General features: G+C 41.1%; 1 long non-coding RNA gene across 1 annotated transcript; it reads left to right on the top strand.

Moving 5' to 3' along the window:
• On the top strand, positions 1–24,975 carry LOC124990257 (uncharacterized). Its single transcript, XR_007109722.1, has 4 exons — positions 1–106; positions 21,173–21,240; positions 22,388–22,610; positions 24,581–24,975. It is a non-coding gene; the product is annotated as an uncharacterized LOC124990257 (long non-coding RNA).
• The last annotated feature ends 273 nt before the right edge of the window (positions 24,976–25,248 follow it).

The following is a 25,248-nucleotide window of genomic DNA, read 5'->3' as shown; positions in this document are numbered from 1 at the left end:
CGACAGGAGACCACACTGCCCTTTCTGACTCCACCTTTTCACCTGGCCCAAGGTCCTTATCTCCTCCTTCCTCAGGAGGTGAGCAAAACTCAGGATGACTCAACTGGTAAGTGGGCCCCATTTGTCCAAGTGGACACCTACTGTATGCGTTCACAAATGGCCTGACACCCTCCCACAGGGACTTTTACTAAGAGTGAAGTCTTGTCTTGAGTCATCCCGCTGAGCTCCCCAGAACCCACAGTGCTGAGACACCTGTCCAGTGATCCTGGGTATTAGTCCACCATTTCTCAGGACACCTGACACCGTTCCCCTGTAACAAGTAAAGACCTATCAAGACAGTAACTTTGGCATCACAGAGTGGCCATATTTCAGTGTATTAGCTATTCATTATTTAGCTTAGGCATCTACTTCCTGGGATCATCTGATTTTGAGACCCTGAAATAGTTATAGAAAAATCAGGGTAAATTTTTGATTCCTTCCCTTTTACTTTTAGTTTTTAGTAGTTCACACTTCATTTTTTAATAATTTTCCAAATATGATCAAGTAGAGCTGATTACTTTGAACATCTTTTGAATGCTGTGATTTTCATTATGTGTTTCAGCCCATTGCTAGATTGCTCAATTTGTTGTATGTGTGTGTGTATATGCATGTGTCTCATAGTTGAACTGCTCAATTTTGACTATACATAATGTTGATAAAACAACTAGGTAACAAGAGCCATGACAAGATATATTCCCTTTGTCCCAATGTTCTATATCTGGGTATCAATCCTAAGGAAATCATAAAAACACAGATTTCCACAGATTTTTGAAGAAATGTATTGGGTGAAGCCTTAAAGTAGTGAACATTTGGAAATAATCTCATCATTCAACACTTGTTCAACAGTTGCTTAGCAACTATTGCTAGCACTCATGGTATGACTCTTTGATAGAATCTCATATAGTAATCAAAATTGTAATAATTAAAGTGATGTTTTTTAGCATCTTTATTGAGGTAGAATATGCATACCATAAAATTCACTTGCTTTTAAATATGTGTTCAATGACCTTTAGTAAATTTATGCAGTCATTCAACCATTACCACAATTTAGCCTTATAATGTTATACTCAACCCCCAAATTTCTTCATGCCCAATTACAATCAGTCCCTGTTACCATTTTGATCTTTGGCAACCCCTGATTTGATTCGCTTCCTGTCTGTATAGACAGAATTGTAAAATTTTCATATAAGTAGCACTATGCAGTATGTGGTCTTGTGTCTGGCTTCTTTCACTTAGCATAAGTTTTTGAAGTTGTTGCTTGTATCAGTTGCCCTCATTTTTTTTTTTTTTTTTTTTTTTTGATACTGGGAATTGATCCCAGGGGTACTTAACCATTGAGCCACATCACAGTCCTTATTTTTTTTTTTAATATTTTTTAGTTGTAGATGGACACAGTATCTTTATTTTATGTTAATTTATCTTTTTTATGTGGTGCTGAGGATCGAATCCAGTACCTCACACATGCTAGGCAAGTGCTCTACCACTGAGCCATAACCCCAGTCCCCCACAAACCTTTTTATTTCATTTTAAAATTTTAATACAGGGTCCCTCTAAGTTGTTTAGGGCCTCACTAAATTGCTGAGCTTGGCTTTCAACTTGTGAACCTCTTGTGTCAGCCTCCTGAGCCACTGGGCTTACAGGCATGTGCCCCGGCTCCTGGCTTTGCCCTCATTGTTTTTGCTGAGTAATATTCCATTGTATGGATATGCAGTCTTTTGTTTATATGTTCATAAATCAATGGGCATTTGGATTTTTTCCAATTTTCAGCCATTATGAATAATGTGGCTTTGGACATTCGCATACAAGTCTTTCTGTGGACTTATGTTTTCACTCCTCTTGGGTGCATACCTAGAAGTGGATTTTCAGAGTATGATAAGTGGGTAGTTAACTTCTTTTGTTTTGTTTTGTTTTGATACCCAGGATTAAACCCATGTACTCTTAACCACTGATCCACCTCCCCAGCCCTTTTTATTTTTATTTTGAAACGGGAACCTCCTAGTTCTGGGGTTGGAGCAAAGCTAAGGGTTGGATCTTGCTAAGTTACTTAGGACCTTGCCAAATTGCCGAATCTGTCTTTGAACTTGTGATCCTCCTGCTTCAGCCTACCAAGCTGCTGGGATTATAGGCATACACCACTGTGTCCAGTGGAATTTAATTTTTTAGGAAGTTGCCCAATTCTGTCCCAAAGTGACTGTAGCATTTTATTCCTCCAAGCAATGTTTGAGGATTCCTGTTGCTCCTCTTCCTTTACCAGTGTTTGGTGTTGTTAGTATTTTGGAAGTTGGCTATTTTAATTGGTTTGTGGTGGTGTCTCACTGTGGTTTTAATTTGCACAGGCACTTAGCTCACTTTAAGAGGCTGAGAAGAGTCGCTGGAGGAGGAAAACCAGGACATGCATGTAGGATAGGTCTCTAGTTGACCTTGGACCAACCCAGTTCTCCCCCGTTCTCACCGTAATTCTCAAGAATAACTAGGAAGTGCTTAGTGTGAGTGTAACATCCTGCAATGAGGGGGAAGCTGGAAGGAACAGCCCCAGCCTAGTTCTAGTCCCCTAGGAACAGGATGTCCTTCAGAGCCATAGCTCAGCATGTCATATAGTCACCTAGGGTGGACTGCGTTCAGCATCCTCAGCAGTGGTGCAAGTAAAAAACACACAGAAGAGACCCCTTTCACCCCAGGCAGCTTTCCTGAGCTCTGGTAGATCAGTTCCCAAGAAATCCCAGGCTTCTGTAACAAATTGGCTTCATGTAACTTGTGTGTGGATGCTCTGCCGTACCAGACAGGGACGAGTTCAGGTGGTAAACCAGTGCACAGTGAACCTGTTTCACAATATGTGAGGTACAGTGACAGATAAGGTATGTGAGTGGGAGGCTGGGAATATAGCTCTGTTGGTAGAGTGCTTGTCTAACATGCTCAGGCCCTGGGTCCAATCCCCAGCAAACCCCTCCCATACACACAAATGTGAGTGGGGCATTCTCAGTGATCATGGGACTCAGTGGTCACCTTGACTCTGGTTGCCCCCTCACTCCATCACCTCATCTCCAGCTGTGTTACTCTGGGCAAGTTGCTTAATTTCTCTTTCCTTAGTCTTTAGTCTAAGATAGTAAAAGACCTGTCCTCAAAGTGTTAACATTATTAGATAAATCCTTGTTGGTCCCTGGTCTTATCTTTGATATAATGAAGAAAGGAAGGGAACCTGTACATAGAAATGATGATGGCCTCTGTAATGATGAGCAATTTAATTTTCAAATAATTTAGAACATTTAAAAACACTTTTGCATTATGTTCTACACTCTTTGATGTCCTAAGGAGAACTGGTCTGGAGAGTGAGATCTGTGACTACCCTGCTCAGAATAAGGTCAGTTATTACTGTCACCTTCTACTAAAATAGTATTGAGTGTTCTTAAAACTAGAGACTGGGATTGGGAATATAGCTCAGTTGATAGAGCCCGGGGCCCTGGGTTCAATCCTCAGCACTACAAAAAACAAAAACAAACAAAAAAACTAGAGACTGTCTTGGGAGACAGGTACTAGGGAATTACCTGGTTGACCATGTGGTGGTAGGCAAGACCCTACCCCTCCTCAAATCCATTACATGGAAAAGAAGGAGAATCTGCTAGTGCTGACTGATGACAGTAATGATAATTGTATATGACTTTATTACTAACAATCTTGATGTACCTTCCTGACTGCCTACAGTTTGTTTTTGAGGAGAGAGGGTCTTTCTTCCCTGACCTGGGAGGATGTTATGGTTTGGATATTAAGTGTCTCCCAAAAACTATTGTTTCAATGCAATAATGTTCAGAGGTGAAATGATAAGATTACGAGGGCTATATCTGTGGATTGATTCATTTGATGGATTACCATTTGAAAAGACAACAATGTTGTGTGGTAACTATCGGTAGTGGAGCATGGCTGGAGAAGGCAGATCACTGGGGGTGTGCCCTTGTGGATAATATTTTGTCCTCCTGATTCTCCTCTTTCTGTGTTTCCTGGCCACCTATCTCTCTCTATCATGATGTTCTACTTCACCTCTGACTGGAGCAATGGAGTTGGCTGACCATAGACTGAACCTCTGAAACCATGAACCAAAATAAACTTGTCCTCCTCTGATTTGTTCTTGTCGGGTATTGTGTTCACAGCTATGAAAACCTAACTAACATGGAGGGGCAAAGCTGGGGCATTGATCCTGCCCCATGAACACCAGTCTGCCCTACTCCCGAGGGCAGGGAGGCACTGGTTCTACCTATGCTGGGGTTTTCTCTTCTTTTCTCGCATGCACATATGGCCCTCTCTTGTTTCTGAAATATGGTGATATTTATAGTATCAGGAGAAATGTTCCCAGTGTCTGGTGAGGGCAGCACTCAGGAAGCCTGCAGGATCCCAGGGAGTTCTGTGATGAGAGGCAGCATAGACCCTGCACAGTGGCGGTTGGCCTGTGGCAAGAAGCTGGCTGCCTACCCTTGTGATCGGAATTTTGGGGAAAGGTGTTCAAGGAGTGGTGGGGACACTGGAAACGTATGCAGGGACTTTGAGAACTGGGGCACCAAGCCAGCAAGTTCCAGAAATTCTGAATTATAAAGAGAGAAAGAGATTTGAGAGGGAGAGAAGGGACCTCAGTCCCTGGCCCCTTGGAACTGAGTCCCAAAGAGAGGAGGAGGGGTAGGGCAACTCTGTCAGAGCAGGTCCAACCCTATTCTCTGCCTTCTTTTCCCTTTGCCTTATAATTATCACCTGTGCAGTGGGCTCTGCCCAGCAGATGCCTGTCAAGCATGCCATTTCTTTGACGACTGTCCTTCCTTTCCTTGCCAGAAAAACTAGAAGGCACTTATCTTCTTGCCTCCCAGGAAGCTCTCCAGACCACAGGCTGCCCCAGGATGGGCTCTGGGATTCTGTGTAAAAGGGCTCATGGAAGAGAATGTCAAGAAGCTATTTCAGGAGCTCAGTTTACATGGAAGGAATTTTAATTAGAGTACTTAAATTGACATGGGGGCAACAGGCTGTTATGAAGGGGCCAAGACATGTGTTTGACCTGCTACTACCATGCATTCCCATTTGGCAGCTGGGAACAAGAATAGTGCCTCATTGTGAGTGAACCATCAGTTCCTGGGGGGATGATGTTAATGACAATCTTACAAGAAAGTTGTCAGAAGCTGCCACGTTGAGAGGCAGGGCCCTTGAATTTCAACTCCATTTTGACCATGACTCCTTAGACAACCTCACTCACTCTTTCTTCATCTATCAAAGGAGAAGTTTGGGCTCATTAATCTGTGAGGTGCTCCTGCTCACTATCTGCTATGCATAGGGGTGCTCTGAGTGGAGATGTGTGTGGCAACTCTGATGGGGTGGGATGCTGCATGTCATGCAAGGACCCCAAGTCTCTGAGCAGATTACCTATAGCTCTTCCTAGGTCTCTGTGGGGTATCAAATCCCCTTTTAGGACAAGTTGATTATTTGTTTTTATTCATGCACCATATTTCTGCTAGTGAACCAAATTCTGTTCAGTGTGGTTGTTTGGCTTTTATTACTTGACAGTTCTCCAAAGACTTGTCGTTAGGACAAGAGCCATCAAAAGAGATTTCTTCTATCTTTTGTATCCTAAAGCTTTAGTAGCAGGATTTTTCTTGTTTCTTGGCCTCTCTTCTCTTCCTCAGAAAGCAGCCATTTCTCAAAAGCCACCAGTCTGTGGTATTTTCTTGAGTAAGTACACATTTTAAGATGGCAGATAAAAATGTCGAGTTGGAAAGAAAGAGGGAAAATGTTTGACTGGTTTTGACTATCTGAATTTTATGACCTGTTTCTGGAAAGTGTCAATTACTAATGTAGCTAGTGAACTCAATTCTGAAAGGTGCTTCTGCCAAGGCGGGGAAGGTCTCCAAGAAAAAGCTCAGGCTGATTTGCTTTCTAAGTGCTGTGAGAGACACCCAAATGGACCTGTTCTACGAAGGGCAAGGGCCTGATTCCTGGGCCAGGTGGGTTCTGTATTTTCAGCTCTTATTAGTCCATATCACAGAAGCCAGCCAGCTAGTACCACCGCTGCTCAACAGAGGCACATTTCCTACCAAGGGTGGCCTGTCCACTGCAGGGCAGTGGGGTTGGCGTCTCCACACCTCTTCATTCTGAAGTTAGGGAAAAAGGACCTCTCTATTCTGGGGTACTTATTCTCAGAGCAGAAAGATAAGAAAGCACAGGATTATCTTGGTAAATTCCTCTGACGGTGATCATGTGTGTTTTGCCCTCTTTTCATATTCCATTGACCACATAGGTCACGCGGTGAGAGCTTCCACCCAGGGCTGGGAGCCTGCTCTGTCCATGTGGCAGTGGGCAAAGGCTCTGCTTGCACAGAGTGGGTGGTGAATTAGCTTGGCAATACTACAAGTTCCCCCGCCCTCTTGCAAAGTCTATTGGCAGAAACCCCAACTTGAATGGTCTTAATACAAAAGAAAAGAAAGGAAAAGGGAAAAATTGAAGAAAGAAAAAACAGAGGATCATCCAAAGCACAAGTCATTTTGTCTTTTTCATGGTTTGATCTGGAACTGATCACTGCCACCATCTCAATTTGGTTTTATCTTCTCTGAACTGGCCTGTCCCTGTGGCCTTCACCCCAAGTAAGAGAGCTGCAGCCAAGTAGGTCCAGCATCCTGTCAGCTCCCTGAGAATGAAACCTGCACCCAGAAGCACAACATTTTCTACTTCTTTTTGATTCTGATTATATTGACCTATCTGTGATCAGAAGCATTCTTTCTGAATATTCTTTTTTTCAAATGAATGTGCATAAATGGCTGTCACTGTGAGTGAGGGACTGTGATATATACTAATAAACCTCCTTGTTCCTAAACATCATCCATCCTGTGTCTTCTTGGGGGTCTCAGGATTCATGCTTCCTTCCATTCTTTTCCCCTGAAAATGGACTTCACAACAGATCTCTTTCTTTCTCTCTCTCCCTCCCTCCTTCTTCTTCCTCCCTTCCTCCCTTCCTTAAAGCTTTTCATTTCCAATCAGTACAGGGAAATTCAGGCAGAGAAATTGGTCACCATCTGATTACTTCTCAAGAACTGCCCACTCAATATCTGAGTGAAGACTGGCACCTGGATGTGTCCCCATAAAGATTCACATGGCTTTGAAATTAAATCAAGCAATAATATATTTGAAATGCCTTTACTTTTTTTTTTTTTTTTTGGCAAAAGCAAAAGACATTTTCTTAAGTTAGTTCCATACCATAAATAAAAAATAAATAAGATGAAAGAGCAGTGTTTGCTGGGATATAAAGGAATTTTTTGTTGGAGACTGAATTCCTCTGCTTTTGAACAACTCATGAGGAAATCAGTGTTTCTTCCATGTCTCTCTTTCTGTAGAGTATTCCATCCTGAATATTGTCAGAGAACAGAGTTTCAGGGACACTAGATTACAAAGATTAACTTTGGAAGAAGAAAGAAGAAAGGTAAATAAAGTCAAACTAAATAATGTGGTCTGTCTAACCAAAGTTTGTGAATACCAAGATGCGTCTCAGGACCCTGACCAGCAAACAGGAATCCCCATCTGTCCAGGCCCTCCTGTGAGAGAAGCCAATTAGTTTGACCAAATGTTTGCCAGTTCCCCATGTGGCATGGGGCAGGTATCGGAGGACTGTTGGAATAAATGTGTCTAACATCACTCCATGCCAAGCTCTGCCTCATCTTTCTTCCTGGTGTTTATTTTCCTAGTATCCTAATCATACACATTTGTTTATGGAATTCTTGTCTGGTCTGTTTTCACCACAGGAATGTCAACTCTTCAGAGCTGGCATTGTTCCTTGTTGAATTTCCTTAAGCTAGCACAGGGCTTGCTCACACTGGGTCCTCATTGACATTTGTTGACCAAAGGACCAAGTCCAGGAGTGTCTCATCTTGCTGGAGACATCTCTGGGATGGGGTGATGGGCTGCGCTTTCTTACAAAGCAAGCACTGGGATTTACTGAGCATTTACTGGATGGCAGGCAGTGTGCTAGTCTCATCATTAGAGTTTTAGAACCTTTGTAACAACCCACAACCCATTGGTTGCAAAATACAAAATCTGTAATTTGTCTTATGCTGCATGGAGGAAAGACTCCTAGATGATTCCAGGGGAACTGGGCAGGAATTATTAGAGATCAGGATGATTCTGTTGGATGGCAATAACAAGAAAGATAGCAAGGTCCCTGCTGCTGCTGTTTTACTGTGACTGTTGCTACCGGTCATAGGTTTGCTGAGGAACAGATGCTATACTGAGGATGTGAGATGATGACTCCCTGTGATGTAAGAAGAGGCTGCTACTGAGGGGAGAGGCAGGCAGTTGTATTCGTCTGCTGGGTCTGTGTAGCAGAACATCACATCACTTTAATAAGCCATTTCCCATCTCACAGTTCTGGAGGCTGGAAATCCAACATGAAGGTGTCTGCAGGTTGGATTTCTCCCAGGGCCTCATTCCTTGGTTTACAGACAGTGTCTTCTTCCTGTGACTTCACATGGTCTTTTTTCATGTGGCTGCACCCCCGGTATCTCTTCTCACACACCCTGTGTCTCTTCTTCAAGGCCACCAATTCTATCCGATTAGGGCCCACTCTTGGGATCTTATTTAACCTCATCTACTTTTCTAAAGTCCCCCCTGCCTCCAGGCACAATCACAATAGTGGTTAGGACTTCCCACTAATCAATTCTAGTGCTACAATTGTGTAGATAACAGTTATTAAACAATATGGCACTGACTGGGAAGGAGAGGGGGCAGGGCTCCAACTGACCCTATGGGCAGGTGAAGGGGAGACCAGCATCCTCCCCTGGAAAGGAAGGAGAAACAGCATCAGCAGAGCAGCCCTGAGTGTTGAGGCACAAAGACAGGAGCTGGGCTGAGGGGAGTGGTAGAGTAGCTGGGGTAGGAGAAGGAGCGGGGATGCTACCTGTGGAGCATCAAGCATTGTGAGAGAAATATGGCCCATTGAGAATAAGCAGCCTGGTAATGGGGCAGGGACGTGAGAGCTTTCTGAAGCCTGACCCTCTGTTGCACTTCTGCCAGGCAATGCCTGAAAGCCAGCCCTGAATCATTCCAGAGCTCAGCCCCAAAAGCTCAGCCCTGGCCCTTCGGGCCATGTCACGACCCTACTCCTCAGGGCCCATCAGCTGAGAGCAGAAGAGGCCCTGGTCTCACAGCAACTTTGCAAAGAGGTTGCAAAATACTGAGTGTGCCTGTGGGAACCCGGGCCTCTCCCACCTTTCCTTTTTTCTGTAAACAAAGAAATTGCCAAAATAGAAACTCTCTCTCTTGTCCTTCTTTCAAAGGGTGATAACAAGGATGATCCATCATTTTTATTTCATGTGGTGAGCAGTCACAGAAAGATGGACACTCCTCTCCCCATTGGCTATGTACTTTTGTCCCCATCAACAATTGCATCTGGCATCTACTAATGTTTATCTCAACTTCATAATTAAAGAAGAATGTTAAGTGTGCAACTCAGTTCTATTCCAAATGCTGGAAAGATCTGGAACACTATAACCCCTTGAGAAAATCTTAGGGAAGGAAAAAAAAAAACACATTTACAAATAACGAATTTGGAAATAACAGCATCTTAGTTTGGGACACATGTAATTTTCCTAGACTGTCTTTATTTTATTTTTTCAAATAAGTATTTTCCAAAAAAATCAACAAAAAGAGGTCAATTGTAGTAACAATTTCAGAATAGCTGTTAGAAACCAAACAGAGGAAAACATCTGGAGAGGATAGATAAGAGAATATGATAATCTGCTTATTTTTAAAAAGCGACTGATGGATAAATACAAAAATGCAACCACACAACTAGCCCTATAATCATTATGGTCAAATTATAGAATTTTAACATAGAGTTTTATAGAGAGAGGAATACTGGTTGACAGCTGTCATGCCCAGCATGACTCATTAAGTTCTGTGACAACCCAGGAGAAGGTGCACCCTATGTTTGCTGTCAAGGTGGCTGTGGAATTCTCCACAGATCACAGGGCTGGTGGGTCTTTGGAATCTGTCTCTCTGGGCTGTGAAGCATATGCTTCCCCATGCTGGCCTGTTCTACCTGGGACAGCCCCATGCTGTAGGGAAGGGGAATGGGCGACATACCTGACAGGTATTTTAGGCTCCAGGAGACTTTGGAAACAAGAAACTTTGGCCTGGGTGGGGACAAATGCACAATGTCAACCCAGATGGCCTACTCAGAAATATCCTGCTACTCAGAACCCCCTCCTGCCTCTCCTCCTTCTTCAGGGGTTGGAGGGCTATAGTCCTGTGTCCCAGCTCTCTTTGCTACTGGGGAGGAGGCCCAACTTTGTTCTGGCCCATAGGATGCAAGAACAAGCTTGCAGGTGGATCCAGGAGAACTTCATAGTGGGCTAAATGGGTTAGCTCCCCCTTGGCCTTAGCCCATCTGTCTTCTTCCCTCCTTGAAGAAGGGCAAGAGACCTGTCGGTACCCTGCCCATCTGGTACACCCAGGGATTCCTGTGCACACTGAGGATGCTGCTGCAGGAGGGGAGGGGAAGGATACCATTGACTTCCAGACTTCCACAAACCCCTCACTTGCTCGAGCTTCCTTAGCTTAGATTTTTCTGTTATTTACTGCATAGTAAAACTCCTGAGTGACACAGGTGATAAATTTAAAAAGAAAGAATAAAGAGTCCCAGAGAAAGAATTCATCATGAAGAGAGAAAAGTGGGACCCATGGCACCGCTAAAGGATTCTGGGAAAGTTAGCACTTGCCATGGACACAAAGCCATCTGGGGTCTACACAGCCTTGTTGTGGGGTGTGACTCCAGCTGCAGGTAACCTAGGTGGGAGCCATCAGGCACCTGCCAGTTCCCTGAACATTGAAAGACTCCGTGGTCTTGGGAGGCATGCCAGAGATCAACTCGTGAGAACAACCCGAGTCACAGGGAGAAGGCAGCAGAGGTCAGAATGGTTGGGGTGAGGCCCATCAGCAGTCAGAATGCAGATGGTCTCACAGCCCACAATGGCCTCCATCATGTTAGAGGATCCCCATTCTCAGCTTAGGCCATAGGTGTCTCAGGGTTTGTCCCTTGCACATTCTCCTAGTGCTTCCACCCCTGCTCCCATGAATGTCAGTTGCATCTTGCTGAATTCCTTGCAGTCCTCCAGCACCGTGCTGTGATTCCCCTACCCCTTTGCAGGTTGTCCTCTCTTGTTGCAGCACAGTTTCGACTCCTTTTATTCTTTAAGACTCTGGCTTCCTTTGGGCTGACTCACTCATCCCCTGTTCACGAAATGTGTCCTTTACTCTGCAATGCAAGGCATATTTGCATTTGTGAGGATGTGTGAGATCTTATTTATTTATTTATTTATTTTGAATTGTTAACCTTTAGAAGAGTTAAGATGCTCCTTTTTCCTAATGTAAGTAAATGTAACTTAGTGGGCAAAGGTGAGCATGGATTATGTGTTGGATTGTAGAAAATGAGGCTTGGGAAGTTTGAGGGATTTGCTAACAAGTTGACAGTAGGAAGCTTGGCATGAGCCTTGGTGGGGCTGGAGTTTGTTCTGCAGAAAACAATAAGCAGCTTAGGAGGGAGGGAGCTGAGGGGCTTTGTGGAAATGCAGTGTTGGCAAGAGAGAGAGAAGCAGGGGCTGAGTCGAGGGACCTGCAGAAAAGGTGGCCTGGAGGACTGTCACAGCCCACCTGATTTCAGCTTGAAGTTGTCTTCCTGTGGGGCCCAAGGAAGGAGATCTCCTTCACCCTCAAGAAGTGGTGGTCCATGACACAGCCTCCTGCTGGTGGCCGTTGTGGGCATCTAAGATCAAAGAGTTGGGTGGGGATGTGGTCTGGCAGAGAAGACAGCAGAGGTCACCGGGGGAAGCCTGTGTCCTCAGAGCATCTCCAAGCATGTCGCTGCTTGGATACATGGATACAGGGCATCAAGCCCTTTTTATTTCAGTGCCAAGGGCAGTGACCTCCTGGGGGTAGGCTGAAGAAATATAGTCAATTGATGGCAGGGTGACATAAGTAAGAAAGAAAAACTGAAATCTTATCTACCATGTGCATAAATCAGCTTGGAAAGAACCAACTCCATTCCTCTTCAGGACATGTTTTTTGGGGAGGCACAGAGAAAAATACACAACCTTGGCTCCAACACACTCCAGCTTCAGCTCTGAAAGCAAGTGGTGGGTGGGTCTTTAATCCTTGGGTCACCCTGAGGTCAAACTCTACATCCTACCATGTACCTGTGTGTATGGTGTATGTGGTGTGTATGACATGTGTGGTGTGTGTATCTTGTATGTGTACTTGGGAATGTGTGTGTGTGTGTGTAGACATGCTTCATTTCCTAGATTAAAAACTAATGAACAAAAAAAAATCATTTTCTGTTCATTTGTTGTAGGATCTTAGAGAATGACCAGTGCAGGTCAATATGGACAGTGTCTCACCTAAGACCGTCCACTTAAGCCTCCATTTCTGTATCATGCACTGAACACAAAATAGGAAGATTTGGGGCCTTAGTGTCTTCTGGAGGGTGGGTTCCACCCAGCAGTGAGGTGTCTCGGAGCCCAGTTCTAGATAGACACTGTTTCCATTCCATTGTAACTTGAAGCTTTGGTTTTGACACACCTTGGTCTTTTAGGTTAAGTCTTTTTTTTTTTTTTTATTATAAACCAATGGGATACATGTTGTTTCTCTGTTTGTACATGGAGTCAAGGCATACCATTTGTGTAATCATAAATTTACATAGGGTAATGTTGTTTGATTCATTCTGTTACTTTTTTTCCCTTCCCTCCCTCCCCTCCCACCCCTCTTTTCCCTCTATATGGTCCCTCCTTCCTCCATTCTTACCACCCTCCTTAACCCTAACCCTAAACCTAACCCTAACCCTAATGCTAACCCCTCCCACCCCCCATTATATGTCCTCATCTGCTTATCAGCGAGATCATTCGTCCTTTAGTTTTTTGAGATTGGCTTATCTCACTTAGCATGATATTCTCCAATTTCATCCATTTTTAGGTTAAGTCTTGATCCTCCTGCTCTGGCTCTGATTTTTTTTCCCCCCTCAGTCTTTTTTTTTTTTTTTTTTCTTCCTTATCCAAAAGTAACCCAACTCTCAAAATCTTTCTAACTTGGCTTTGCTTTGCTTTGTTTTGTGGGTAGGATTTTCACAAGTAGCTAATGAAAAGCATGTTAGAACCTGGGTTTTCAAATCCTGGAGTGGCATGTAGTGGGAGCTTCTGTATGATATGTTTGCACTTGAATTTCTTATTGTCATAGACCTGATAAAAAAAAGCTGAATGTAACTAGATGCATTCTATTAGTTTTAAATAAATGTCTTAAGAAGGAGATGGTGTTATCGAATGGTCATGATATACTTAATACTAGTATGAATATCAATGACCTCTCAGGCATTCAGGAATGTTCTACTTTTCTAGAATCTTTGTGTTTCTGAACTCCTTTGGACCAGTTTGCCAATTGCTACTGAAGAACTTCTGAGAATTTGACAGAAATTGTATTAAATTTATAGATCAACTTAGGGAGAATTGTTATCTTTTTTGGGGGGGGGTACCAGGGATTGAACTCAGGGGCACTCAACCACTGAGCCACATCCCCAGCCCTATTTTGTACTTTATTTAGAGACAGAGACTCACTGAGTTGCTTAGTGCCTCATTATTGCTGAGGCTGGCTTTGAACTTGAAATCCTCCTGTCTCAGTCTCCTAATCCACTGGGATTACAGTCATGTGCCACCATGACAGGTTGAGAATTATTAGCTTTAGACTTAATATTGGATCTTTCCATTAAACATGGAATATCTTTATTTAGATTTAAATTTCTCTGAGTATTTTGTAGTTTTCAATGTATAGTGGTAGGTTTGTTCCTAAGTTTATTATTCTTTTGGGTGCTATTGCAAATCAAATTATTTTCTTAATTTCATTTTTAGATTATTCATTACTAGTATGTAAATAAAGTTGATTTACATATTGATCTTGTGTCCTGCAATCTTTGTATACTAGTTTAATCTAACAGTATTTTTTACTTTTATGGAGTACTTAGAATTTTTTTTGATTGGGAATTTTTTAAGAAAATTAATTTCTTTAATAAATGCAGGATTGCTCAGGTTATTTCTTCTTGAGTAGGTTTTGGTAGTTTGTGTTTTTCAAAAAAATTGCTGTCTTTTGTATTTTCTAAATAGATTTATTAGATTCATAGGCAAAGAACTGATTTTCCTTATTGGTCTTTATAGATTTAATTGATTTTTAAAAGAACCAGTTTTTGTTCCATGGGATTTCTGTATTGATCTGCTGTTTCCAATTTCATTGATTACTACTCTTATTTTATTCTTTTCTTCCTGTGTTTGATTTGAGATTTTTGGTTTTCCTTTACTAGATTCTTTTGGATGAAGTTTAAATTACTGCTTTGAGATCATTCTTATTTTTTTAATTATTATTTTTAAAATTTTCAAAAAAAATTTTACAGACTGCATTTTTAGTCATTGTACACAAATGGGGTACAACTTTTCATTTCTATGGTTGTACACAGTGTAGATTCACACCATTTATGTAATCATACATGCACATAGGATAATAAGGTCAGTCTCAGTCCATTATCTTTCCTTCCCCCACCCCCTCTGGCCCCATTTTCCTTTACACAACCCAAAGTTCCTCTATTCTTCTCTTGCCCCCCACCTCTTCTCTTTATGTATCATCATCCACTTATCAGAGAAAACATTCAACCTTTGGTTTTTTGGGATTGGCTTATTTAACTTAGCATGATATTCTCCAACTCCATCCATTTACAACCAAATGCCATAGTTTTATCCCTCTTTATGGCTGAATAATATTCCATTGTGTATGTATACCACAGTTTCTTTATCCATTCATCAATTAAGGGCATCTAGTTTGGTTCCATAATCTAGCTATTGTGAATCGAGCAGCTGTGAACATTGATGTGGCTGCTTTACTGTAGTATGCTGATTTTAAGTCCTTTGGGTATAAATCGAGGAGTGGGATAGCTGTGTCAAATGGTGGGTCCATTCCAAGTTTTCTGAGAAATCTCCATACTACTTTCCAGAGTGACTGCACCAATTTGCAACTCCACTGGCAATGTATGAGTGTGCCTTTTCCCCCACATTCACGTCAGCAATTATTATTGCCATCCTAATTGCAGTTAGATGAACTCTTAGGGTGGTTTTAATTTGCAATTCTCTAACTAGAGATGATGAACATTTTTTCATATATTTGTTGATCACCTGTATATCTTCTTGTATGAAGTGTCTGCCCAGTTCCTTAGCCCATTTATTGATTGGGTTCTTTGTATTTATGGTATAAAAGTGTTTTAAGTCCTTTATAAATTTTGGAGATTAGTGCTATATCTGAAGTGCATGTGGAAAAGATTTTCTCCAACTCTGTAAGCTTTCTTTTCACATTATTGTTTCCTTTGCTGATAAAAACATTTTAGTTTGAATTCATCCCATTTAATGATTTGTGCATTGATTTCTTGAGCTCTGGGGGTCTTGTTCAGGAAGTCTGGTCCTAAGCCAACCCATGCTTATTTTTTAATATAAGCATTTATTACTATAAATCTCCCTCTAAGCATTTCTTTAGTAGTATATAGCAGTTATTTATATGTGGTATTTTCATTTTCATTCATTTCAAAATCTTTTTCTAATTTCCCTGGAGACTTTTGTTTTGACCACTGCATTATTTAGAAGTGTGTCATTTAATTTCTACAGATTTGGGGATTTTCCCAGAGTTCTTTTGTTTTTCATTTCTAGGTCAATTCCATTTTTGCTAAGAAACACGGTTCATATGATTCAAATGTACCACTGTTGTTAATGTCTGTTTTGTGGGGCTGGATAAATTCTGTGATGGTGGATGTTCTGAGGGCTCCTGGAAGGGGTATTCACTGTTGTGAACTAAATTGTCCTATAAAACTTTGCTTCTCAAGTTCTCTCCAACTAGACTCAATCTCTAATGGAGCAATAAAAGAGTGTAGAAATGAGGATCTGACATAACTCTTTGCACACCAGGAGAATTTTCTCTGATCCTCTATCTAGAGAGATGGGATTTCTATCAAAGGTTGAGGTGATTTTGATACTTCTGCCTCTAAGACAAAGCAGATCCACAACTGACTGCCCTTGGGACTGAGGAAGACGGACAGAGAGAGAGAGAGAGAGAGAGAGAGAGAGAGAGAGACACCAAGACAGAGAACAGACAGAGAAAAAGAAAGAAGAAAGGAAGCAATAGTTCCCATGTTCTTCAGCTTATAGGAAATTCTTATCATGTTCTTTAGTTGTAAAGATGGTCTTCTTTTGGAGTTTTTATGAATTGCGTCTGATACCCAGATTTTTTGTTGCATCTATGCTTCAGTCAAGGCTGAGAGGTGAGGGAGGAAAACATCTAAGAGGAAAATCATTACTGTATTGGTCATTTGGGGTTTTGACTTACATTTGGAATCGACCTGCTGTTATTTACTTTACAGAGCCCTCAGGGAGTTGCTTTCTGTATTTTGCCCAGAGTTTCCACTGTAATCAGTAAAGAGATAGCCCCAAATGACCTTTGTGTCCCTTTTTGGAGCCAGAAACCCAAATCTCCTCTTATCCTGTACTAATGCTCTGCCTCTTTTGTCTGAACAATATATATGCCTCTTGTCATATTAAAAACATATGCAAATGATCTTATAAAAGCATATGATGTACTGGGCATGGTGGCATACACCTATAATCTCAGTGACTGGGGAGACTGAGACAGGAGGGTCACGAGTTCAGTAGCCTCAGTCACTTAGCAAGCCCCTTGGCAACTTAACGAGAACTTGTTTCAAAATAAAAAAAAATAAGAAGGGCTGAGGGAATGTAGCTCAGGAGTAAAGCACCCCCAGGGTTATGTCCCTAGTACCAAAAAAAAAAAAAAAAAAAAAAAAAAAAAAAAGGAAAAAGCATAATATGGTTTTATTGTATTCATCAAGGTGAAGCTAGTTGATAATGCTAACAACTGTAAGAAAGTTTACTCTTGAGTTCATTTTCATATATATTTCCCATTTCTGGATAGACTACATTACACTTCCATGTACAAACTTTTAATTGTGTCTCGACCTCAAGGTAAAACCTCAAGGATGCAAGATCCTGATTCTCCTTCATTTTCTCCCTCTATTTTCTTCTCCAGGCAACTGACATTCCCAGGTGAAGTTTTCATCATCACAGAGAAAATGTTGGTGTAATATCATTGATAATTCTTCTATTATTCTTCCTTCTATCCCTCATAAATTTTTGATTCCAAATCACTAATTTTTGTTAACGCTCTCATTTAACAAATTAAATCAAGATAACAAATAAGTGATGGGGGTAGCTGCCCCCTTTCTTTTTTTTAAGTAATACAGTTGTTTTTTTTTCTTTTTCTCATATTGCTTTATTGAGAAATAACGCACACACACAGTTGTACACATTTAATGTACACATCTTGATAAGTCTGGACTTACGTATCTACATACCATAATACGATCTCTACAACCAAGTCACTACATGTATTTATCACCTTTAAAAATTTCCTTGTGTTCTATTATGGGTGTGTGTCTTTCTTTCTTTCTTTCTTTCTTTCTTTTTTTTTTTAAGAACACTTAACATTAAGATCTATCCACTTAACATATTTTAAAGTATAAAATAACATATTGTTAACCATGGGCAAAATTACCAAGAGGTATTACCCAACACCTGCTAAAGTGGTTATTTTTTTAAAGAAAACAAATGTTGGAAAGAATGTGAGGAGTTGGAACCCTTAGGCAAAATAATTGAGAGACCATGAAAACCCAAATCCATGTAAACTGTAAAACAAAACTCAAGTTTACCCGATCGGAAACTGCCAACTAACTTCTGCATTAGGAATTACTACTGGAATGATCCAAAAAGCCCACCTTCACCAAATAATTTCTTTGTCTTGTTTCTGTGTTGACCCTATAAGAACCACCCCCTCCTCTCCACTAGGCACTTTCAATGGGACCTCACACCCTAAACTGCATATGGGCTGGAGCTCTAGAATTTATGAATCTCTGCTCAAATAAACTCTTTAAAATTGTAATATGCCTATGTTTATTTTCTAAATACCTTTTACACAGTTGGTGGGAATGAAGTTTGGTGTCATCATCATTCCTTGGAAAAGATAAGCAATGCTATAGAGTTGATCTTTCCTAAGTGTGGCCAGGCCTCCTGTAAGTCAAAGGCACACATTCACAGAGAGGCAGGAGTCAAAAGTGCCATCTGACCAGGAAGACACCAACAGGGTGTCTTGCTGAGCCTCTGCTTCTTGCTATACCATATCATGGTAGTCGGGCTACCATCAACATTAAATTAGATAATGTGTGTGAAGCAGCAAGTAGCATTTGCTTGACCCATTGTACAGGTTAAAAATACATATCTAGTTTCATTTCTTCAAAGCAGCCGATAGTCTTGTTTATTTCTCGTGAGCAGCCCCACTGTTGTAATAGTACACTCAGTTCTTGTCTTTGGGTCATTGACCCCTAGACATAACTATGACTGAAGGTATGATAGAAAGCCTCACAGGGGAATTTTCATCTACCACATTATGACAGAAATTGCATGAGTATCTGAGTGGTCACAAAATAATGTTGTACCTAGAAATTGATCTAATTAACCCAAGATAATTCAAATGTTTAGAATAGGCTGGGAATTTGTTCAGATTTCTCTCTTTCTCAAGAGTTCTGGCACTTGTTATTCTGGAGGGAAATACTACCAGCAAAGCTTCTCATAGAATTTCAACACTTCAGGTTACAGTAATCACTTGGTTTGTGGAAAAATAAACTCCCCAACTCCCATGATAGCTCATACTTTGTTCTTTGGACTCAGAGATGAGCTTATCCATTAAGCAGAGAACAACATTCAAATAACCATACTGATCCTTTCTTGACTTCTCACTGGTGCAAATGACCTCTGATTTTATTTATTTTTTCCATAGTTTTTACTGGTGCATTATAGTTGTACATAATAGTGGGATTTGTTCTTCCTTTGTTGTTACATTGCACACAATATAAACATATATTTTGAACAATATCATTCTGCACTATTTCTCCTTTTTCTCTCCTTCTCCCTCCCCCTAGTTGACCTCTGATTTTATTAGTTGACCTCTTATTTTTTTCTTTATTGCAATTCCATCATCACTCATTTCAGAGTGTGACTTTTCAGTAATTTCTTATTTTCTTTATGGTCTTGTTCTTTGTACCACTTGATCATTGTGTCACTACTTGGAGCTTTATCCAGAGAATAAATGTGTTGTTTTGACCCATCAGAGTAAATATTACAGAGGAACAAAATTATAAATTTATAAAATATTAGCGCTGGATTGAAAGGTGAAATGTTTTATACAAATTACCAAAGCTTGTTTATGGATGAGTCAAAACCAGTCTGGTTTTCTATCTATCAACCTTATTCAATTTTTTAGATATTTTGGGCAATCTTAATGCTCTTTCTGCCTCACAACCTGCAACCCATACTAATAAGTAGCCATTGTAGTCATGATTATAGTGACATAGGCAAGTGGGAGACTTGTCAGCCTCATGAAGTCTGTGAAATATTCTTTATATCATGACATATCCTGGCACCATTGCAGCTGGTTAAGTGTATCTCGGACATAGAGCAAAAGGATGCATTTCACTACACTTCTTTCAAAAATCTCTTCTCCCACTGAAGATGCTATAATATCATAGCTCATATTAAAGCATGGAGGTATTCCAGGAAGATACAGGCATGCTAGTAAGATCTTTGCTCTAAATTCAGATCACTGTCATTAAATTCAAATGCAATTCTTGAGTTTTTCTCCATGTCAAGTTTAACAGGTCATAATCAGTGAATTAACCTATTTGATAGATTAATAATTTGAAAGGACTACTGTAGTGGGTGGTAGCTATCGGGAGGTAGGGTGTGACTAGAGGAATTAAGTCACTGGGAACCCGCCTCTGGGGATTATATATCTTGTCCCTGGCTCCTCACTCTCCCTACTTTCCAGCTGCCGTGAGGTGAGCTGGTTATGCCATGATGTTCTGGTTCAACTCAGACCCAGAACAATGGAGTTGGCCAACCATGGACAGAACCTCTGAAACTGTGAGCCACAATAAACTTTTCCTCCTCTTAAAAAAAAGTTGAAAAAAAGTTGAAAGGTTAAAATCATCAAATCTGTATGTCAATTATTATTTCATTCATTTATTTATCCAACATGCACACTAATGACTAGTCCCAGGTTTTCTGCTCGGTGCTGGGGACAAAATGATAAGCTATAGAAGGAAAGACACTATTTCTGTCTCTCAATTCATATGCTAAACATCTAACCCCCAACATGGGTATATTTGGAGATGAAACTCTAAGATGATAAGGGTGGGGCCTTGATCTGATAGGATTCTTTCTCCTCCCCCTTTTCTTCATCTTCTTATTGTTCTAGTAGGACTTTTTGTTCTAGTTCTTCTTGTTCCTCCTCCTCCTCCTCTTCCTCTTGTACTACAAGGATGAAATGCAAGCATTTCCCTTCAATTCCTACAGTATTTGAAAATTAAGCCCCCTCTTTCCTCCAGGAAAACAGTCATTTCTTTAATGGTGAAGGGTTCAGAGTTTAGATGTATTGTACTGACAGATCTGTGAACAATTTGCAATAAAGACCGAGTCCGGATCGTGCCAAGCCTGGGAGAAGCAGGGTGCAGAGGGGAGGTTATCTCAGAGGGCAATTCTTGGAGTGGTGACCTCCTGGGTTTCTTCCTCTCAGGGAGGCAGGAGGACATGGTGCATTAAGATTGGTGAGACTATAGATACCCAGCACACCAAGTGGCACTGAAGAGAGTCCCATGTCTGATTAGGTTGAAGGGACAAGCTCTATAATTCTTTGTAAATGTTATAGAGAGGAAACTTCGTCCTTTGGGATATTCAATCTATTTAACTAACTGTCAGCAAATTTTGTTGATTTTTAGAATTATTTTATGCTATTGATGTTATCCTTAGCTATTTTGAATAATTTCCCCTAAAATATTATTTTCAGAGAGTCTGAGATGTTTTATTAAAAATATCTTTTAAAAAATTTTAAAATTTGTTCTAATTAGTTGTACATGACAGTAGGATACATTTATACATTTTGATAGATCATACATAAATGGATTGTAATTTTATTTTTCTGATTGTAGGAACACATCGGTCATGCGGTATATGTACATGAGGTAATAACAGACGCATGACGGTATGTGTACATGAGGTAATAACGTCTGTTTCATTCTACTATCATTCCTACCCCCATGCCCTTCCCCTCCTTCACTGGCCTCTACCTAATTTAAAGTAACTCTATTTTTCCCTATCCCCCCACCCCCACTTATTGTGAATTAACTTCTACATATCAGAGAAAACATTTGGCCTTTCATTTTTTGGGTTTGGTTTATTTAATAAGAAAGTGACACATGGCTCAGTAAAAAATGTCTTATGTCTGGGCCAGAAAATAATTGCCAGAAGGTGAAGACATAAAGAACTATAATGATGACGTAGTGATGACGAAGCATTTCTACATATTCTCCCCCTCCGGAGTGTGTGAGAGTGCCCTTTCAGTGGACAGAACCCAGTGCCCCTGCTGCTGTTCGATGTCTCTGAGGGAACAAAATTGAATACTGAGGCTTTCCTGAGAAGGCCCAATCTCACACAGCAAAACTGATACCATTTTTGTAGGATGATAGCAACTGTCTGTATTTGTTTGAAAAGAGTTCTGTTTTGCTTAAACATCAGAATTGAATAGAAGATTGTGGTCCTGGCTATGCCTCAGGGAACCCTGCCCTTAGAGCCTAGAAGGTTTGAACTACAAACCCAAGTAGAAATTTTGGTTCTTGGCAGGTTTCCTGAACCACATAACATGAACAAAATCAGGCTAATGTCCTCAATGGGCCCACAGGAATCAGTCTGTGATCAATTAACAAAGTCTGCCCCAGATGAAAAGGAGGAGATGTGACATGGGGCAAACACTTGCCATCTAGGATAGAATGAGTATTTGATTATTTGTGCCAGTCCAATAACTGTCCTCAATGCTTATCTGTCCTGTAAATTTATCCATGTTGTAGTATGGGTCATATTTTCCTTTCTTTTTAAGGCTGAATAATTTTCCACGTCTTGTATGTTTTACAAAAATGCAGGGAGAACACACTATTTATAATTTGTTTGCTTTATTTATTATTTATTTTGCTTTTATGCTCATATGCTTTCTATTATTAGTTATACCTTTGTTAATTTTAATATAACTTTTTTCCCCTCATGGCTTTGGTTATAAACCTGATGAAAGATAAAGAGAAAAGTGATAGAGATAAAATACGTGTCACGCTTTGGTTCATCAAATGCCCTTCCGTCTCTCTGTTCTAATGCAGACCGGCAGATGCTGTGGCCCTAGGAGGCTGTCCTACACAACTCTGGCTTTCTGGAGACTCAGTTCCAGCTGGTGACAGCTGGTTTCTGGGGCCCTGTTTTATCTTTCCAAAGTGGGACCAGTGAGCGATGAGTCACCCCCGTCCTCAGGACCCTGGAAACACCCTCTCCAACAGTCTCCCTGGAGACTCTCTCCCTGTGGCGCCTTGTGTCCCTGCCAGGAATGTGAGTCTGTGTCGCCAGGGAGAAGGGTGTGGGTGTGGGGATGGTAGCAGTTGGGTTATTTATTGCCATGACTGTTGAGCAATGGCTATGTACTGTTGGGGAGGACCTTCCCTGGGCCTCATGGCCATGCTAATTCCCTGTCCCTTTTGTCCTGAGCTCAGGGTGGCCATGGAACTGCCACAAAGGGCGTCTCAGAATAAGGACACAATCTTAGCTCCTTCCGCCTCTGTCCTTCTCAGCATGGGAACAGTAACAATGGAAAGAAGAAGCTGCCTGCAGGCTGAATTGGCTTGGGGACCAGTGTACTTCTGAGCAGAACTTGGTGTCAGTCATAATAATTTTTCCCCCCTCTCAGGTCCTGAGGGCTGTGTTAGGATTCTGGGGGGCAAAGACTGAGGAGAAAGAGTGTTGTGCTCATGTGACCACATGCCCACAGGTAACCTGATGTCGGGGGTAGGGCATGGATATGGCTAGGCCCTGCACCCTACAGAGATGCCCCAGGGAGGCAGGGATGCCCAGGACAGGGTAACAGGGCAGGCGGGAGCCCAGTTTCAGTCTGTGATGTGTTGGGAAAAATCTGGGCTGTGGAGACTGCAGTGAATTCCACTCAAAGGTTCTTGCACAGGGAGGCAGAAATGGACATGGTGCTTGGGGGCTGATGAGTCTGTAAGAATGAATTCGGGGACCTCCCTTGCCAGTAAGGTTGTACACTGTGTACCTGGAGAAGGTGGGACATTCTGTAAGTAATCAGGGACATATAAGTCATACTGCTGATGGCGTCCTCTTTAATTTCCCCAGAGAGGAGCTCTGGGAGATGTAGGTTATTCTCCCAGCAAATTAAGTAGGTCTTGCTAGGCTCACTTTGCAAATGGGGAGGCAGAGTGTAGGGAAGTGATTTGCCCAGATTTGCACAGCTGTTCAGAGGCAGAGTCAAGATTTGTCCTTACAGTGGTTTGTTCTGAGTTCACACTCTTCTCTTCAGCAGAGCCTGTCTGTGTTTATTAGGCTTGTAGGCAGGTTCCTGGAAGGAGAGACTCAGTTCTCAGTTAACTGAGTGTCATGACTTGATTAGGGGTGAGACTAATAGGAATACCTCAACGTACCAAACACAGAAATATTTACCAGGTCCTATGTTTCACGCCATTTGCTAATTAATGTCTCGAAATGCATTGGTTATTGTTACCTTGTAAAGTTGCTACTTGTGGTACAATAAACGGAAGCTGGGACGCTGAAGTCTGGTAGATATGGAAATGGAATTTATTTTAAAGCTCTGTGATTTTGAGGCAGTTATTTTAAAACCATCAATCTCATTTGCTTTGCTGGTGAAGGATATAACTGTTTCTCCTGTGTAGTAATTGAGATAAAGTGAAAAAAAATCACCTTGCCCTAAGTAAATAATTAAAAAATTTTGGATCTGCCCTTGCCCTTTCCTCTACACTCTTCTCACTGAAGTATTTCTTAAACTATGAAATATCTCTCCTTGTCTGCTATATGATCTGCTCTCTGTATTACTGGGATGGCCATGGGAAGGCTGGGTTTTCTCTCTCAAGAAGAAGGCCCAGTGGAGAGAAATCAGCAGAGTGGAGAAGCTTAAGAAGTCTGAGTTCTGATGTGACCCAAGGTATCTGTGGCCCTGGGAAACCTGAACACAGCAAGAGTTCACCCTATTTATACAAAGACAATGTGCCCCTCTGTAGTCACCTGCTCCAGGGACTCATATCAGGCATTTGCTGATGTGTAGGATGAAGACTCCAGCTTAAATCTGAAAGATGAAGAGTAAAGCTGGTTTATAGGGTCAGGGACTAGGTTAGAGGCCCAGTTCTTCACTTGAGGTCACCTGGAGGGCAGTCTTGGTGGGGTGGGAGTTGGGGGCATCATGATCTAAGAGCTACATTTTCATCAGAGACATCTGGGCATTCAAGGTTGTGGCTTATTCCAGCTTCTACAAGGGGAATATGCTTTTACTCCAGGTCTTGAAGTTGGAAAATGCTCTTCTGGCTTCAATCAAATGAAACTCAGCTCATAAAATATGAAGAAACAGAAGACATCCAGCTTGGAAAGAAAGAAGAAAAATGATCTCTGTTTTCAGAAGACATGATCTTGTATATAGAAAATCTGAAGACAGACACAAAAACAGTTAAGAGAGTTCAGCAAGGTTGTGGGATAAGGAATAAATATACAAAAATATATCATCAATGCATGATCCAAAGTCAAAATTAAGAATATTTCATTTATAAAAATTAAAAAAGAAATAGACTAGTTATTAGTAAATCTAACAAAAAATTGCAGGACTTGTACACTGAACACCACAAAACATTTAAAAAGTTTTCAATAATGGAAAGATAGCTGTGTTCATGGACTGGAACTTTATTTTTTAAATTTATTTTTTATTTTATTAATTTTTTACTTTGTCTAATTAGTTGTACATGACAGTAGAATGCATTTATACATTCTGATAGATCATATATAAATGAAGTGTAATTTCTCAGTTTTCTGATTGTACGTGTTGTAGGATCACATCAGTCATGCAGTCATAAATGTACATGAGATAATAATGTCTGTTTCACTCTACTATCATTCGTATCTCCATACCCCTTCCCCTCTCTTCATTCCACGCAGGTAAATAGTTTTGAAATGG

The sequence above is a fragment of the Sciurus carolinensis genome, chromosome 8, assembly GCF_902686445.1.
Source record: "Sciurus carolinensis chromosome 8, mSciCar1.2, whole genome shotgun sequence".
Lineage (NCBI taxonomy): Eukaryota > Metazoa > Chordata > Mammalia > Rodentia > Sciuridae > Sciurus > Sciurus carolinensis.
Note: the sequence above shows the minus strand (reverse complement) of the source record. Positions and strands in the feature narration are given on the sequence as shown.